General features: G+C 38.1%; 1 protein-coding gene across 2 annotated transcripts in view; it reads left to right on the plus strand.

Annotated features, from left to right (window-relative positions):
• The window catches only part of Fs (Follistatin), a 199,967-nt gene that overhangs the window by 129,324 nt on the left and 52,864 nt on the right, over positions 1-17,779 (plus strand). The window lies entirely within an intron of this gene.

Below are 17,779 nucleotides of genomic sequence, written 5' to 3' on the forward strand. Positions count from 1 at the left end.
CTTGTGTGACATTATAGCTTGGCGTAAACACCAAAATTGCTTAATCACCATGCTCTTCACTGATCTTGGTGGCTTTGTGTGGACGTTTTTTCGGAATTCGCGTAGTTATCTGAGCAGTAAAGACATGATTATATGTCTAGAAAATATATACAGGGTCGCACCCAAAATTGGTATATCTTTACCTTAATATTCATCCGCTCTAAAAAGGACAAATTGAGTGGATTATCATAATATCAACTCTCTCCAGAGTCAATGAAACAATTTCAGAGTGTAAAAATCATTCGCCTTTATTAGCGGATGACTCCGTAACAGTTACTGTTGCGGCATCTCCCGTAATTTCTTTGGAATCTCTCCAGAGTATTATTTATGAAAAGAATAAATTCTGGGTTATATCCCGAAAGTCATTTCGACCATTTTAAATGATAATCGATTTCAGTACTTAGTATGGTTCCCCTTAACTGGTAACTCATCAAAATAAAAAGTATATTTTTTAAAGTATATATTTAAATATAGTTCTAGGATATATATATATGTTCGTGTATCTCCAATTTCATGATGCATAAAGTTTTATCTACACGTATTCAAGATTGCTGCAGTGATATATATTTAAAGTTTCCAGCCGTATGTTCTATAAGGGTGAGTTATTAAAATAACGCCGACTCTTTTTAGATGATTTTTTTTTAACTATTCGATAATAAAAGATAGCGAGACTCGACGCCATTCTGAGAACTATGGCCAGAGGAAAGAGTGAATTCTGACGGCTAAGAATGTAACCTCACGGGAAATATAATAAAAAAAGTGAAAAGCGTTAATGAAGACCGTCAAAAAAGTATGTCCGCCATCCTGTGGTAAGGGAGATGGCGGGGCTAGAGCTTATTTATTCTTCAGCCTCAAGCCACTACGTAACCGTATCTCGTCATGCATGACGCCCCGCTCACCTAATTTATTTTTACGCTTTATGTGCGTGCGCGTGTTACTCCCGCGGAGATGGTAATCGATTCCTCATAGACTTTGAGCACTTTCTCCCTACTCTTCCACCTTCCCACTTCCTCGGCCGTCCTTTTGGCCCATCCCTCTGTCTCTTGTCTCCCCGAATTCTCCTCTCCTTCCCCTTTGCTCGTCTCCACGCACAAGTAGACGACACTTCCTCCTCATTTCCATAACCCACCCCTTCTCGACTTAACTTTCCACGAACCAGAGACTTTCTCTGTCATAAAACTTTAACGTCGCATGCTTATACGCACACACACTCATATATATATATATATATATATATATATATATATATATATATATATATATATATATATATATATATGTGTATATGTATATGTATAGGGTCGCACCCAAAAGTGGTAGGATTGATTTTCTCTGGCGCGAACGGAGCGGTGGAGGGGGGTCTGCCTGGCAGGGTAAGGTGGAGGGGGCTCTTAGCAACAGATCAACACCAACCTCGGTCGCCTGCGGGCTGTTTTTGAGTGAGGACACCGTTTTTAGTGAAGCAAGGTTTATGTCCACGTCGAAAAACGAAATGAATCTGAATTTAGAGCACGTTACTCCGTGAAGTTTTGTGCGAAACTCGGGAAGACGGCCACTGAGACCCTCGATATGATCAAGCAGGCTCTTGGGGACACTGCCTTAAGCCGTTTCACAGTATTGGAGTGGCAAAAGTTGTTTAAAGAGAGTAGGGAGCTCGTTGAAGACGAACATCGCTCCGGACGGCCGTCGACGGCAAGAACCGACACGAATGTGGACAGAGTGAGGACACTGCTGGACACAGACCGACGGTTAACCAGTGAAGAAATTGCAGACCAGTTGGGTCTGTCTGCATCCAACGTCCAACGCATTATTTCACAGGATTTGGCCATGCGCAAGGTGTGCGCCAAGATGGTGCCGAAAATTCTGCCATGGCGCACTCGTCATCAGACAGCTCCTGGCCAAATACGGCGTTGCCACGTTGCCGCACCCGCCCTATTCTCCCGATCTGGCACCACCGGACTTCTTCTTCTTCCCCCTAATGAAAAGACAGCTCATGGGACGACGTTTTGACTCGATAAAGGCCGTTCAAGAGGCTTCGACGAGTGTCATCAACGGCATCTCCAAATAAAATTTCCAGCGGGCGTACGGGGAATGGGAGCAACGTTATACTAAGTGTGTAGCAGCTCAAGGAGCATACTTTGAAGATTATTAAGTCGATGTAAGTACATCGTCAATAAAATTCTTGTAAAAAAATCAGTCCTACCACTTTTGGGTCCCACCCTGTGTATATATATATATATATATATATATATATATATATATATATATATATATATATATATATATATATATACTTGTATGCATAAATTCATATATATATATATATATATAATATATATAATATATAATATATGTGTTTATATATTTTTAATCATAAACGCAATAATCAACCTGAAGGTCGGGTAGGTGTGTGTATATATGTATATATATATATATATATATAAGTGCGTGTGTGTATATGCATATGCCTATATATACATATATGCGCACGCGCGCATGCATATACACGTCGTTACTTGAAATCTCTTATGCGTAGAAAATGAGTCTCGAAAAAAAACCACGGGTATATAAAATCTCCAACATTGGTCCTAGTGATCCTCCCTCTAATTCCTAGGATATATGTTTCGAGAATTTTACTGATTAAGGGTGTAAAATTCAACAGCGTTTATGAAAAAAATCGCTGAAATGTGTAAAAAATAAATGCTGGCGCATGCTTTGCATGCAATAGCATCTGCGTATTTATGAAATAAATGATAATACATTTTAATATATTAATATATTTATGAAATTATAAACTAATTAAATGAGATAAACTTTAATAGGATGCTATTATTTCGACGTTATATTTTTCAAAAATTATTATCCCAGAGGTTCAGACTGGCATTTAAATGCGGACAATACCTTAGCTTGGTGTCGGAATTGGAGCGTTTGTTTTTTTTCCTCATATCGACGAGGGAAAGTTTAATTATCACTCAATCCTTGGATATCCCGGGACGTTTCTTGTTTCTTTTTAATTTTTCTTTTTGTTCAACGACACTGAATTTATGATAGCGCCCGCAAAATATCCATAAAGCCGATCTCCTTTGCGTTTACCTCCCCGCGGCCATGCCCCTCCTCGCTCCCCCCCCACCTTTCACCCCCCCTACACTCCTCCTCCCTCTCCTGCCCGAGTGCCCACTTCTGTCGAGCGAGTTGATTGTTTCCAGCCGTCCCCGCTCCCCACCCACCAACCCGGCAACACCCCATCCTCCACCACATTCAATCTTGGCTCGCCACGGCGTCCAGGCGCAGTCAGTTTCGGCCCGCCTTGCAGCTGCAGCGCGGAGCAGCTCCCGAGAGTCGTCTTTCATCGTCACCCCCACTCAAGTTCGCGGACACGCCCGAAGGGGTGGAGAGGGGCGTTGGGGCTCCCTGAAAGCACCACAATTTCACCGGATGTTGCCCATCCTCCTGACTCCCTCCTTCCCCATCGCCCACCCCCGCACCATCCCTTCCCCCAACCTTTACCCCGCGCCCCGTCCCGACTCCCCCCAGCCCTCGCGGCGTGATTCATTCGTGGTCTTCAGGTGCCGCTTAGGTATCAAAAACCGCCATCAGATGACGGACGATTAGAGCCGAAGACGGGATTCTGGGTTGATCGGTGAGCGTGGTGTCATTTACCATGTTCGTCTTAGGGCATTTCAATGGTCTTGTACCGAAAAATTTCGGGTACATTTTCACCAGTAAGAAGTTAATACAATTCTGTAGAATGCGGAAAACTTAGATAGAACATGAAAGTTAAATTTTGGCTCTGAAAAAAAACATGAATATTTGTTCAAATACCTAGAAATTGAGAATACCTAGGATTAAAATGCTATAATTTCTAAAGAATTGCGATGAAAAAAGCTTGAAGAAACTTTTTGCCTCGATTTTTACGTATTCACTAACTTGTTAGCATATATTCATACAGTTTAGTAAACGCATCCATAAGTTCCACCACGCAGCAGTGAGAGTTGATTTAGCTTATTGACCAAATTGTCAAATGTTTGCCAAATTTAAGTTGCCATCGTGGTATGCTAATCTTGCTGAAATTTTAGTTTTTGAAAAACCGGTTTATCCCTCTAAATGGAAAAGTCAGGAACATTTGTATATCCAGAACTTTGTCAAACTTGAAATTGTATTAAATAAATACACTGTAATCGGGAATGTTAGAGTGAAATATAATAAATCTAAAGCTATATTTTGACTTGATTTTTGTTTTACTCCATTTCTACTATTTTCCCCGATATAAGAATATCGAGCAATGCAATGGATATTATGGAACTATATCTGGTACCGAATAAGATGTATCTCAATACTCATTTATTCATCGTTACAACTGGAATTTCGATATTTTAGTTGGAAAAAATGTTGTCTATATGCACATAATTCATCGTTTCTTCCTACCTTTCCTTCCTATCTATCAAGATATCGCTTCGTATTAATATGGGATTCATTCTCGTTCTCTGAGTCATTTTCTCGTCATAATAGTATTTAATTTATCAAATCTATATTGGTAATGGAATATGTCTTCATCATAACTTCATCGGGGCATCAAACTTGGCGCTGCTTGTACATTGCCGGCATGCCGCACTTCAAATTCGTTGCATTGAAATATTCCTTAGCGGTAGTAGTATGACTAAGGAAAGACAGACTGATACAAACGGAAGAATTAAGCTATTTTTGCATCTAAATTTCTACGGATAAAGGACGATAGGGGAAACAGAAAAGAAGATCAAAAGCGACGGAAGTGTGAAACTACATAAGAATGCTGAAAATAAAATGAAAAGACAAGAATTACAAATGAAGAAATACTAAAAAGAATGGCAAAAGACCTATGGAGGATACTCACTAGAAGAAGGGGGTTGAACTAATTGGACATATCCCGGGACAAGATAACTTACTGAAGACCCTAATGGAAGGAATCATACAGGAAAAGAATCTCAAAGGAAGGGCAAGGATCAACCACGAAAGGAAAATGTTTTAGGTTCAAAGACCCACTATGAAGGAATAAAGACATAGGTCAAGGAACAGGAGAACTGTTAGAAACCATTCCTCGGGTTGATGACCTCCAATGATGACTTTTATTTATAAATTAATTAGAATTTTATGCTTTTCAAGCTTTCATTTACCAAAAATTGAATATATTTCGCCCACGCGGGGCTCGGCATTCGAGTCCACGACCTTCGGGGTCAACCGGCGGGTGCATTATCCCCATCTGGCTAACTCGCTCCGCCGTAGGAATTTGCTCTTACTTAAGTCCCCCTTCTCCTCCGTGTCCCACCAACCTCCTTCACCTTGTCTGCTCCTCGCTCCCCAACGCACGCCCCCACTCCCGGCGGCATTTTGTATAGTAATCCCTCCCCTCCCCTCGCCGCCCGCCCCATTCTCTTCCCCACTCTCAACACTTTTACTCTTTTAACCCACTCCCTCCGCCTCCTCCCACACTCGTCTCTCCTCCATGCGTACATGTCCTTCCTCAATCCCCGGGGAGGGCTATTCCAGGACGCGGGACCGATTTAGGAGACTCGCCGTGCATTGGCTGCGTTGCAGGGGCGGAGTGAGGTGTGGGGAGGGAAGGGGAGGTGGGCGTGGGGCCGGGCGTTCTGGACTGGGTGAGGGGAGGAAGGAATGCGCCGAGGAGAGGAGAGAGGGAGTGGGTGGAAGGGAAGGAATGAGGAGAGGAGTGATCGAAATGAGAAGATCGGGACCGGAATTAGAATTTGAAAAGTTTTTGCCGATCTGGGTCAATTAGCCTCTCCCGCCAAGTCATGGCGATTGATGGATATGTGAGCAAAAAGCATTTGTAGCTTATTAATGCTTTAATTCCGCCCTTTTGTCTGCGGCGGAGTAGTTTTGGCGTAAAATTTTTGATTCTTCCCCTTTCTGTCCTCTCTCTTTTTTTTAGTGAAGCTTTGAACAACGTACAATGCAGACCTACTCAGTTAAATTTCATGAAGCCTCATGTGATCTTATTTTTTCCAAGTAAAATATGCGATCTACCGCAATTTCTTGGACTACAGTTATATATTACTAACTCATAACTCATTGAATGAAGAACGCATGTATTTTTCCAATGTTCACTGTTGAGAACAGTGGAACCATACGTGTGTTATTTTTTTGATAAGCATGAATTTCCACAAAATTGATTCAGAAACCATCGAAATCGTTACTCACTTAAATTTTTAAAACGCCTTAGTTTTTGATTACGTCTCGTAAGTATTATATCACGCTCAATTTATTTTCATCGTGATAGTGTTTACTGGCTCACATCTGTTATTTAATTGCCAAATTATTTTATATTCCATTTTCCCTATGTATTGTTACCAAAGGTTGCCATTTTATTTCTAACCTTTTTCCGTATTGAATTCGGAAAATTAAATGTTCAGGTAAGATTTATCGAACTCCGAATTCATTTTCTAAAGATTTAAAATCGGGCCAAATGGAGTTAATTGTCGTAACGCCATCATTACAGCAGTCATTTCTAATGGTATTCTTTTCCATATATGCTCTGAAAACTTAAAAAAAAATATTTTTTGAAAAATCAAAGCAGTTGTAACTTTCATGATGCTACTTTAATTCTAAAATATGATGGTAGTAATAAAATGGACCCAATTCAGAGCTTTTCGAATACTCAAGTACTTGAGGAAGCCACCAGATCTATTTTAAGGGCAAAAGCCATGTTTTTTATCCATTTGGCTTTTCTTCGTACCAATGGTACTTTAGTTAAATTGGTTTAATTTCGTCATATTGGAAGAAATAATTTTAAAAAATTATCAAAATTTTAGACTTTCATTAAACATGCATCACACAACAAATACAAATAATAGCCATGGGATAACAGTCATATAAACTGCTATTTTCCATCTTAATTGAGTTAAATGAAGTGTTTAATATGTCATACAAAGGCATTTCTGTTCTTCTATTATCAGCTTACGTGAAGTAAAAGTCTGCTTTGGTTTTATCATATTGTTAACATTTATAAGACCAATGGTATGGTATGTCCTTTATTCCCATGTATATGGTGTAACATATTGTTAGGTTATTAAGGTAAAATAAATAATAGTAATCATTTAATTAAATTAGGATTTATTTGGAAAATTAGTGGGCGTATTTAACATTTTCAATCTATTTAGTCATATTAATACAGCTTCAATAAACTTTTTAACCAGAATATTACTGAAAAAATATGAATGAAGATCTCAGTAATACCCATTCATTTCAGACTGAAATAGTATTGATGTAGTATAATTGGCTGCTATGCCTGATAATCCTTCCAAGGTAAGGCGCCAAAATAACTTTAAAGTTTTCAGACATTAAAGGGACTACACCGCAACTAGTTCATGTAAAGTTATAAGTAATACTATTTTAACAATCATGGTAAATGTAACACTAAAAATAATCCTCGAAAATGCATTTTTGTGAAATACCACGATTACTTAAATCAATTTTTTTCTCCCACTGTAAATATAATTTTTTGTATTAAACCATGTCCTGCTTTCGTAGAAGGTTCATGTATAGAAAGTCTCTTGAAATATTCCAATAGTAAAAATAAATGTCTGGGGTATTTAGCAAAACTTAAATGAATTCCAGCGTCCCAAATTACTTGGGTTCAAACAATGGCAATTGAATACATGACAAAACCTCCGTCCCACATTGTCATCACCTAGGAGATTTTTGCGTACGAGTCATGGAAAAGAACTGAATATGCTGCTGAGTTTTCGAATCGGAAAACTCTTTCTTTCTGCATAAAAGACTCAAACTTTTTGACACACGGACATTACCAAACGTGAAATTCGGCCAGGTGGGTGTGTGGTGGTGTGACTGCATGGCTGAATGAACGTAAGGAGCATGCGTGGTAGTTTAACCATCTATGTGGGAGGATGGCTCTTGGGATGCGGTGGGTGAGACTCCTGAGGAATGAATGTGGGGGGGTGGAGGAATGAAGTGACCGAAGGGTGGGATGGGATGTTTCGGGGGAGGTGGAAAGCCGTGGGAGGAGGAATGAAGGAAAGGGGAGCGGACGGGGAGGGAGCCAAGAGGTTACGATGTATCCAACAGAGGAGGCAAGTACGGGAACTAATCTACTCCCTCTCTCCTTTCTGCCCTCCCTCACACTCTCCTCCCGCTTTCCCTCCCTTTGGCTTCTTTCAAATTCCTCGCCAGGAAGACTGGAGGATGGGCCGCAAGACCCATAGGTTCCAGCCGAATGTGAGGTTGGCGGAGGATGGAGGGGATGGTTCGCCGTCAACGGGGGCGGGCGTGAGGGCAACGATGGGATGTGGTGAGAAAAGTCTTTTGCAAGGTCCTCTTGGTCGAAAAAGTATGAAATATGTGGGACTTCAAAGTGGGCGGCGCGGGGTAAATAAAGTTGAGGTAAAATCTTGTTTCACATTGCCCGAAAACCGAAAGCGAAAACGCAGCGGAATGGATGATACGCTCCTTAATTCTTCCGGACGGGGACTGCCTCATCACCGGTCGGGCGGAGAGGGGGAACTCAGCCGGTGCATTTTAAATCGAGACACGCGAGGTATGCGAGCTTTTCGTCCTTTTCCCCCTGTCCTCTTCTTTCACGTGTGCATTTTTTTGGCTAAATTAATTTAATCATTTATTGCAATTTTTCTCCGGGAGAGGCGGTTTCTCAACGATGTTTGTACGACTACGGACGTTACCATGACAGGTTAATTAAGACATGGAAGGAGGTGGAATATTAATCACCATGAGGCAAACGACCCGCGTGGTATTTTGAAGGCGTTTCTAACTTCGTGAATGGAAGAGATCCTTAGGTCTCAGTCGGCTGCTCTAGGTTACGTGGGAAGTGGAACGATGTAAATTTATGATTTTAAAAACTGATGTTCTCTCTCAAGAAGGATTAGTAATATAGTTTTTTGATGTAAGCATCATGCACATCGGATGGTTTTTGGTGAACAGATGTGAAGTCCTGGTGCCCAAAGGAAAGTGATCCCAGAAATGGAGGTCAGTATCTTTCTAGTTGAACGTACCCAATAGGTTCAGATCTGTAACGGATCCCCACTGAGAGCACTTACAGTGAAGTGCGAATTGCAAAATCCCTTGGTTATATGCTTATACTTTCCCTAAAGCACCACGTCACACCGTCGAATATATAACATAGGGTAGACAATGTATAGTGCCGCGATGGTTGTCTGATTAATTACTGCAAAGTTAACCTGAGGATGAAAACATTTTCATATCACTTAAACAAATTCTTGAATGGTTAATTCACTACATAACTAGAGAATTCAACGTTGGATATTAGTTTAAAATAACTCGGCTTCCAATGATTTAGGGTGGAGTTTCCTATTCTCAATCGTTCAATAAAAATTTAGATTTTGATTTATAAAATTATATTTTTACAAATTCATTATTTATTTGAGTATAAATTATTTTATTTGATGCAAAAATATGATTTTTAAATATTTTCACAACCACTAAAAGATATAAGCGCCCCATTGTTCTAAAATACGTAATTTCGGATGCCGTGTTCACAACTGGAAAAGGGTTTTGAATAACTGGAGGGAAACTACCACAAATACACACATTTACAATATTAATATTGATTCTATCCTCCTGCTTTTAGCTATTATATTGAATTCCCCATTTTTTACTCACAACTTATTGCGTATCCAAAACATCTTCGCTCACTTTTCCCTGTTTCGCGATAGTTATGGAAACTCGTTCTTCCGGAGGGAAATCATTAAAATCAACTTCGACCTGGTTGCGACACACAATATACGGGTGTAAAAGTGAAGTTGCGAATTCAAGTAAGTGTCTGATCGGAGTGAGGGTGAGGAGAACACCAGACTGGTCCGAAGAGGTTCAAGCACGCGACGACAGATTGTTTAAAGATTAATGGCTATGCCTCAACATGTCCTACAGGCCCCGCGTATTTAGACAATTAGCACTACGACCTGTTCGACGTGTTGCATCAAATCAGGCGGGAAAGAGGTACATGTGATATCGGCCAAAGGAAATGAACTCGTGCTTTTTAGATCACGGGCAGCTGAGAGTGATTGTGCGGTGTGAGCTTTATTTTAGAGTTCAATCAATACAGCCCAGGAAAAATTAGACTCTGAGAGTAACCAGCCATAATTAGCATATGAAATAAGTTTTCAAATGAGGCTTCCTTTACGGTAGTATCCTTCTCCTGCTTTTGATTTTACACCCTTTGCCCTTTTCACCTGCTGTTGCTGTTTCACCAATGTAGTACCCTATTTGGCAGAATGTTCAGTTGCTGAACTTGAGGTCCCGAGTTCAGACCTTAGTTATGCCTTTCAGCAACCTATATCAAATCCAAAAGAAGGAGAATCCATAGGAAAGAAATGTGTGAATTTCACGCACCTTAAGATTCGTACGAGGTGTATTATATCTCCGTACATCAAAACTATTCTTTGAGTTGATTACAATAATGTTTTCTCGGTGACTGCATCGTTTCATGAAGAGGGTGGAATAGATAAATTTGAAAAAGACTCTTCTTTTGTATTAGATAAGCATAAGCACTATTCTAAGGGTCCCAAAGAGTCAACAAAGCACTATGGTTAGCAATTTTTAAAATTGTTTAAGAGAAAAGTTGAGGCTGGATTGAAAAATGTAAATCAATAATCAATTTTTTGTAAAACTTGGGAAATGGAAATGTTGTATTTACGTTTTACTAAAGTGCTGGAAAACTTGATCACATTATTGAAATCCAAGCAGTTTCGTCACGTCCTAGATTTGTTTAAATATGTACAATGTTTTTTTTAAAAGTATTGTTAACAATTGCTGTCCTGACGTGAGCGTGAAGTGCTGAACTTACACCATTGTTTAAATGTACCCATAATCACCAATCGTATTGGCATCGATAAGATGACAGTGGACACCATTATCTCTGAAACTTTGGCGAAAAGAAAGGTTTGCGATAAACTCGTCTCAAAGGTATTGACGGACGACCAGGAGCAGAGCCGAGTGTCTGCATACAAAGACCTTCTGCAACGTCATTGCGACGATTCTCCAACCTCCTCACAGTCCCGACTTGACACTAGCGCTATTACTACTACTATTTCTTATTCCCAAAATTTAAATCCCCCCTCAAAGGACACCACCATCGGATCCTAAGCACTGCTAAAGAAGCTTTTACGTACCCTTAAGGGCCATCTGAAATCCACCTACCAGGGAGCTTTGAGTTGGGGAAAAGCCGCTGGCAAAAGTGTGTCGACGCTCATGGAACGTACTTAGAAGAATTTTGAGGCATAGTGGCAGTATCTAAGATGATTTTTTTCCAATACTTATTATACAAACATGTATACGATACATTCAGTTAGTATAAGGTTTTCTTGATAACCTAAATTAGCAGTTTACCAGTACATTTCACAAATGCTTTAACTATCCGTCGTGCCATCTTTTTAATAGTTCTACCGCATAATTTGAATATGTTTGTCCTGTAATTTAATATTGTTGCATGCAATTACTTTCTTTCGTGTGATTAAAGTTTTTCGAGTGCATGAACAAACTAATATTTGTATGGAGGTGACATAATTTGATTTTGTATGTGGTTTTATTCTAGTTAACGGTTGGTGACCTAACACCCCCCGCCACACGCCCTTGCGGCGGCTTTCGGGATATTGTGTAGATGTAGATGAACTATTCATATTAGGATAAAGAATTCCTCCTTTGAAGAAAATATAAGCCATGCCTTAAACAACTATGCTCTGTCATGCGTATTCTCGTCTGTTCCTTAGAGTTACATTTTTCTGTATTTTCCCAATAAAATGCATGTGATATTTTTTTAAATATGTTTGTAGTGCTACAGAGTATATGATGATAAAAATTCGCGATATAGTACATTTAGTCGGCAGTTGTAACAAAAACAAATGGTTTTTCAGGATTTAAAGAAATTTATAATGTGAAATGTATTCAACTTGGGAAAATTAATGGCTCTATTAATTTTTGACACTACAGAATTATGAAACTTAGCATGGAGTCCGTGATGATTTATATTTCTGTTTTTATAGAGAACTTCCTATTACTCACTGAAGCATGAACTTTCTTCTTTGAACTATTTTTAGGCAAAAGCATTTCGAAACTCGCGCGAAACTTAGTTATAACTAAATCAAATATACCTAATCTTAAATTATAATAAAAGATTTTGATAATTCCTCTATAAAGGACCTGGCTAAGCATCTGAGCTTCATCTACAGTGGATTCACGTACTTGGACATAGGTGAAAACAACGTCAGCACTCATTTCCTACCACGCATAAAGAAACTGATCCAATTGTTTAGGATGCTTCAACAGCAAGGTCAAAAACCATTAATTAAATTGGGGCCATGTGATACGTGAGCAAATTTGTTCCAATACTCCCATTCTTCATTCAATCACCGTTTTTCCATGACCGACCGAATATAGGAAGACTTGAACAGAAGGAGAAAGGATCGGACTCGGAAGAAACCCGACTTTCTCCTGATTTCCCCAACTCCTTTCTTATCAGATACGGCAGAAGTACCACACGACCAAACACTCCAAGTCCACTTAAGTATCCATTTGAACTGGTCCGTATTGGAAACTAAAATATTCGTTATAATACTCTTGGGTTAAAATGGGATATTTCTTCCTGTTTATTTTGTATTTAATTGGAATTCTTTTGCTTTCATCGGTTTAATTTTGCAAAGCCCTTCTAAGATAAATGATTAAATTGATATATTGAAATTAAAAAAATGTAATAAATTAATTTAGAATGCTCATAATAACCCGTATTATTGCTAATGATATATAGGGTTTAAGTGTTACCCTTTCCATTTTGCTTTTTACATTAAAATTAGCCGTTTACTGTAATTATAAAGTAATATTTTAATGAATCAATATTCCAGAACAAATAAAATTATTAACCTATTCTACACATTTACAAAAAGTAATTTTTTTCTTTTTTCATGTCACAGAACTATTGTTAAGACTTAGAGGGATTGATTACGCAAATTTCAACGAAATTTTGTTTTCTTTTGGCATACTTTGCTTTGTCTTCACCGTAATTTTTCATCGCTCCTTTACTTTAGGGTGGACATGCTGTCCGTCTCATGAGTGTTCAATTTTAATTTCTCGCTCGTGAAATTGGGTGAGCGTAGCTTGACGCTATTCTCGATTCATCTACATTCATCTCTTTCTTGCAAGCCTGAGGAAATTTTTAAATCCTCATCCGCTTTTAGCCGAAGTGTTGCTAAGTTAACGCCACAACCATTGGCAATGGTGTGCATGCATTCGATATATACTAGCAGGCACTCTCTTTTAATTATGCAATTTTATGGAAGATGCAATAAACTGAAATGGAATTTGATACTCAGTTCCTGAAGACTTTAAAAATTGAATTTCATGTAAACTCTGGTATTTTTTAATTATCCTGCCGCGGAAGCCGTTAGCAATGGTAATGCGTTACTGTTTTTGGTCAAAGTTGAGCAATTATGGTACGAATTTCGTGGCGACCCGTGTCATACTCTAATCATTGGTAAAAATCGAATGGCAGTCGATATGTTTAGGTCCTCAGCAACTCCTTTAACAGTGATTTGGCGATTGGCCAATACCATTTTCTTCACTTCATCAATGTTTTCGTTTGTCGCTGACGTGCTCGGGCGTCCGGCATGCTCTTCGTCGTTCACATCTTCTCGGCCCTCTGAGAACATTTTGTTTCACCGATAAACGTTGCTTCGGTTCAAGGTAGCTTCTCCATATGCCACAGTCAACATTCGGAATGCGTTTGAGCACTTAATTTTGTTTTTCTCAGAAATTTTGATACAGATTCTTTGACACGGCAACATTTTGAACAGGCAAAAATCGAAGACAAGCCAAAACACGTCCAAGCAAAACAGCTGTCAACAATTAACAGAGCATTCTAAATGCCCGAACTTTTCGGCATAAGTGAGAGACATAAGTACCAACATCACGCATCAAAAAATCAAAAACCAAATATATTTAAGCCGCGAAAATTCAAAATTCGCGATACTTTTTCAGCAGGCCTCCTACGTACGAGTAGTTGTGGAGAAAGATGGCAAAGGTGAAATTGACGCAAAAAATATTCAAACAAAGAACAGGACATGGTGAGGGAAGAGAGGAAGAAGTACAGAGGAGGCAGGAAAGATGGTTACGGAGTATTTTCGTTATCAGTGGAATGTCGAATACTGTGATTGATGGAAGAACGTTAAAAAGGCAAGGAAGGGGTAGAATGTGATCGGTACGTTGCAAGAAGTATGCAAATCTGAAGCGGGTTTAGTGCAATATGTAAGGTTGTGTTTTGTTAGGCGAAGCTGGGAAATGTATCATTGTACCATTTTAATTTATTGGTGGTGTCCTTCCAAAACCTACATTCATTGGTAGAATATCTTTAATAAAATTGTATATATATATATATATATATATATATATATATATATATATATATATATATATATATATATATATATATGATTCTGAAGACGACAGCCGTGCTGTCGAAACGTCAAATAACAAATTGTGAGTGTCCTTTCTTTGTGTCTCTCTATTCTAAAAATCTACATCTGTGTTTTATATATTTGTGCGTCGCCAAAGAGCGTTCCATTTCGAAGATTTTATATATATATATATATTTATTTATTTATTTATTTATATAATTATATTTAAAATACTCATGGTCTCTTTAAAAAAGCATAATCCCCTGAAGTTGATTATTTTAGTATACTCAAACAACATCGGTAATGTAATAGTTAACCTCATTACGTAGAGTATAAACATTTATTCGAGTATTTTAGATCGGTGCATCATCCTTTGAAGATCTTTAGTTTTATTTTGCGTCTTGGTGGCTTTCAAAAATGTCTTGTAAATTGAGTTAAGGAAGTTTAAGTTTAATTATTTTAAACATATTACTTAATTTGGTTTTACGTAGGTTCTTGCATTTTAATAATTGATTAATAGATTTCTATGAGTTTCACTAGTAATAATGAAAAGCGTCATCAGATATAAATTTTAGTGTTTTTGCGATCAGCGAATTATTTATGGAGTAATACAGTAAATGATTTTTTTTAAAGATTTTGTGCAAAACTGAAAAATGAGGTTATGCATGATCGTACATGATCCATTTATATTATATTCCCTTAAATCGACCGGAAATTCTGGTATACATTATGTTTCCATGATTTGATGCTCAAATCTCATTATCTTTTTATTGGCATGGTGATGGGTTTGGTTGGTTTAATTAATGACGAAAATAAAAAATTTATCACTGGCGTTTGTTTGGACGACGGCCAAGGATCAATGATTCGCACTTGTGTGGGGAATATTTTGCCTCTCCGAGCATCTTGGGTTGGGAACTTTTTCTTAAAGGAGAGGAGACATGAGCATCCTATTTATATTTGATTTTACTCATGCACTTGTGACAGCTCAATGAAGCTCGACATTCTCGTCGTGCATTCGATCCCGGATAAGGCCAATGAAACTAGCCGCTGCCCATAAATAGAAGGCTGGTTTTGCAAAGACGAAGAAATAGTTTTACAAATAAGTCGTTGGATTGTAATCGAGCCTTTTTAGACATGCAAGGCATGATAAAATTCCGTAGATGGTGTAAATAAACTCTTGGCATGTTCATTAACGTGCAGCTTTTTTTTCAGTAGCATCTCTCACTGCATCATTTTTCTCATTACCGTGTAGTGCGCGTGGAAGCAACAATTCCATGCTTCGGCTGAATCGATTTGCCTCAAGTCATTTGGATCACGTGCAATGCGGTACAATGTGGTACAATGTGGTTGGAATTATTTAATTGGTTTCAGAGCTTATAACTCGTATTGTTTGTATTTTTCCGGTTGCGTAAATATTGAGCGCATTCTTTGCACGATTAGCTCATGATATGTTTCCTAGCGATCGTGTAACGATGCAAGTCGTAACAATTGCTATTTGTGCTCAGCAGGATAAAAAACAATGACTTTTACTCGTATTTTTTACACTAAAATGTTATTTCTGCTGCAGGAAAAGTGTTCATATTTATAAAATAGGAATGTGTAAATACTCATCAAGCACCACTTCATTTAATCCTGGATTCACATCTGAAATTTAGGATTCTGCCTGACTAATTTGAATCAGTATATCATAACAATGAAAACTATATATTTCCCCAATATTGATATTGCGAAATCAGATTTGCATAGATTTGTTTTTTTATATTTGTCAAATGATTTTCCATATTGTATTGCATATTTAAAAACGGCATTGCTTAACTGTTCTATTAAATATGCCTGATTAATTACTCACCTTCCTATTCCCCCGATTCTCGAGATTGTAGGAGGCTAATTAAATTTGTTTTTCTATGATTGTATTATTTGAAATTGCCTGCAAACTCAACTTTTGCGTTATTTGTGTATTACAGCAACTAATCATATTCTCAACAAATAACTAGTGGGTTCTAGGTTTTTAATGACTATCATTAACATTTCATGAACTTGAGGTTACCCTTCTATTCCGTTGAATCTCTATACCTTTCGTTGCAATGAGCAATCCTTCTTAACGACATCATTGTGCTCGATAATTTTTATTAAGCATCAAGATTAATTAGATTGTAAAATAATCGACAAATTTTGGCGTACTTGTACTATTAATTAATTTTTTCATCATTTATGAGGTGTTTATTTTATCTAATATTGACAATTGTTGCATTCCATTGTAGTTGTTTCCTTTCCCGGCAATCATATTCATAGTCTTTCAAATTTTAATCACCATACCTCGCTGTAAGTATATTCCCTGATGGCATCTTTTATTAATTGGAGGAAATTACCTCTTGTCCCAATAAATCACCATGCTGTGTTCCAAATGCCGGTAGGTCCTGGACAAACTGTGAAATCTATTAGACCTTGACGTGAACGTCCAAACCGATTGCGAAACACATTAACTTCGTTTGCCCCATAAATTTCATTTTCCTTCCTGCCATACAAAATGATTGCCTTTTCCTCTCTTTTCTTTTGCAAGCCATTGTTCTCTGCTCTATCAAAGCGATTGGCATGCAACCTCTCAGTTTCTCATCAACCCATTTTTTCTGACTTCTGCGAATTCCACGTAGCAACTTCCTCTCATTTACTCCCTACTTTAAAACTTTGCCATGAGTGTCCTTTCCATTTATCTCTCTTTCTTTGTTACAGCAAAGACTTCTGCGGTGTTTTGCAGATGTCTTCAATGTTTTTCAGTTGCTTCCGCCACATACAGGTATATCCCGTGAAATAGTGAGTGAACCGGTCGATCAACAAAGAGGCCATTCTATGAATATAGTCAACGTGGAAGGAATACCTTGCAGTCATCAGTTTATTTATTCTTGTCCAAATTTACTTCTTAAAAGCCTATATTTTTACGCTTATTCTTTTGTCTCGTAGACCATGTTTCAAATCCATTTAGTGCTACACCCCGTGGCAAATTCTACTTTCTCTTTTACAGCTTTGAGCTGGGGATGAAGCCATCAATTCCCTCCCATTTTGAAATCCTTATTTCATTGACGCAATCTTTCTCCTGATATTATTATTCTGGGCGTGTTTTTTTCCAAAATGCAACTAAGCAAAAGAAATTTTGGTTCTAGGCGCAATAACTTTTTTAGTCCTTCAGCTTGACAAACCAAACGCAAAGTACACATATGAAAGCTTCCTGTTCTGTAAACACTTTTATTGGATTAAGGAATCCATTAAAAACTATTTATTTATGCTTAAAAGAATACTTAATCTCATTAATCATT

This window comes from Hetaerina americana, unplaced genomic scaffold, assembly GCF_022747635.1.
Source record: "Hetaerina americana unplaced genomic scaffold, ioHetAmer1.1.p SCAF_53, whole genome shotgun sequence".
Taxonomy (NCBI): Eukaryota; Metazoa; Arthropoda; class Insecta; order Odonata; family Calopterygidae; genus Hetaerina; species Hetaerina americana.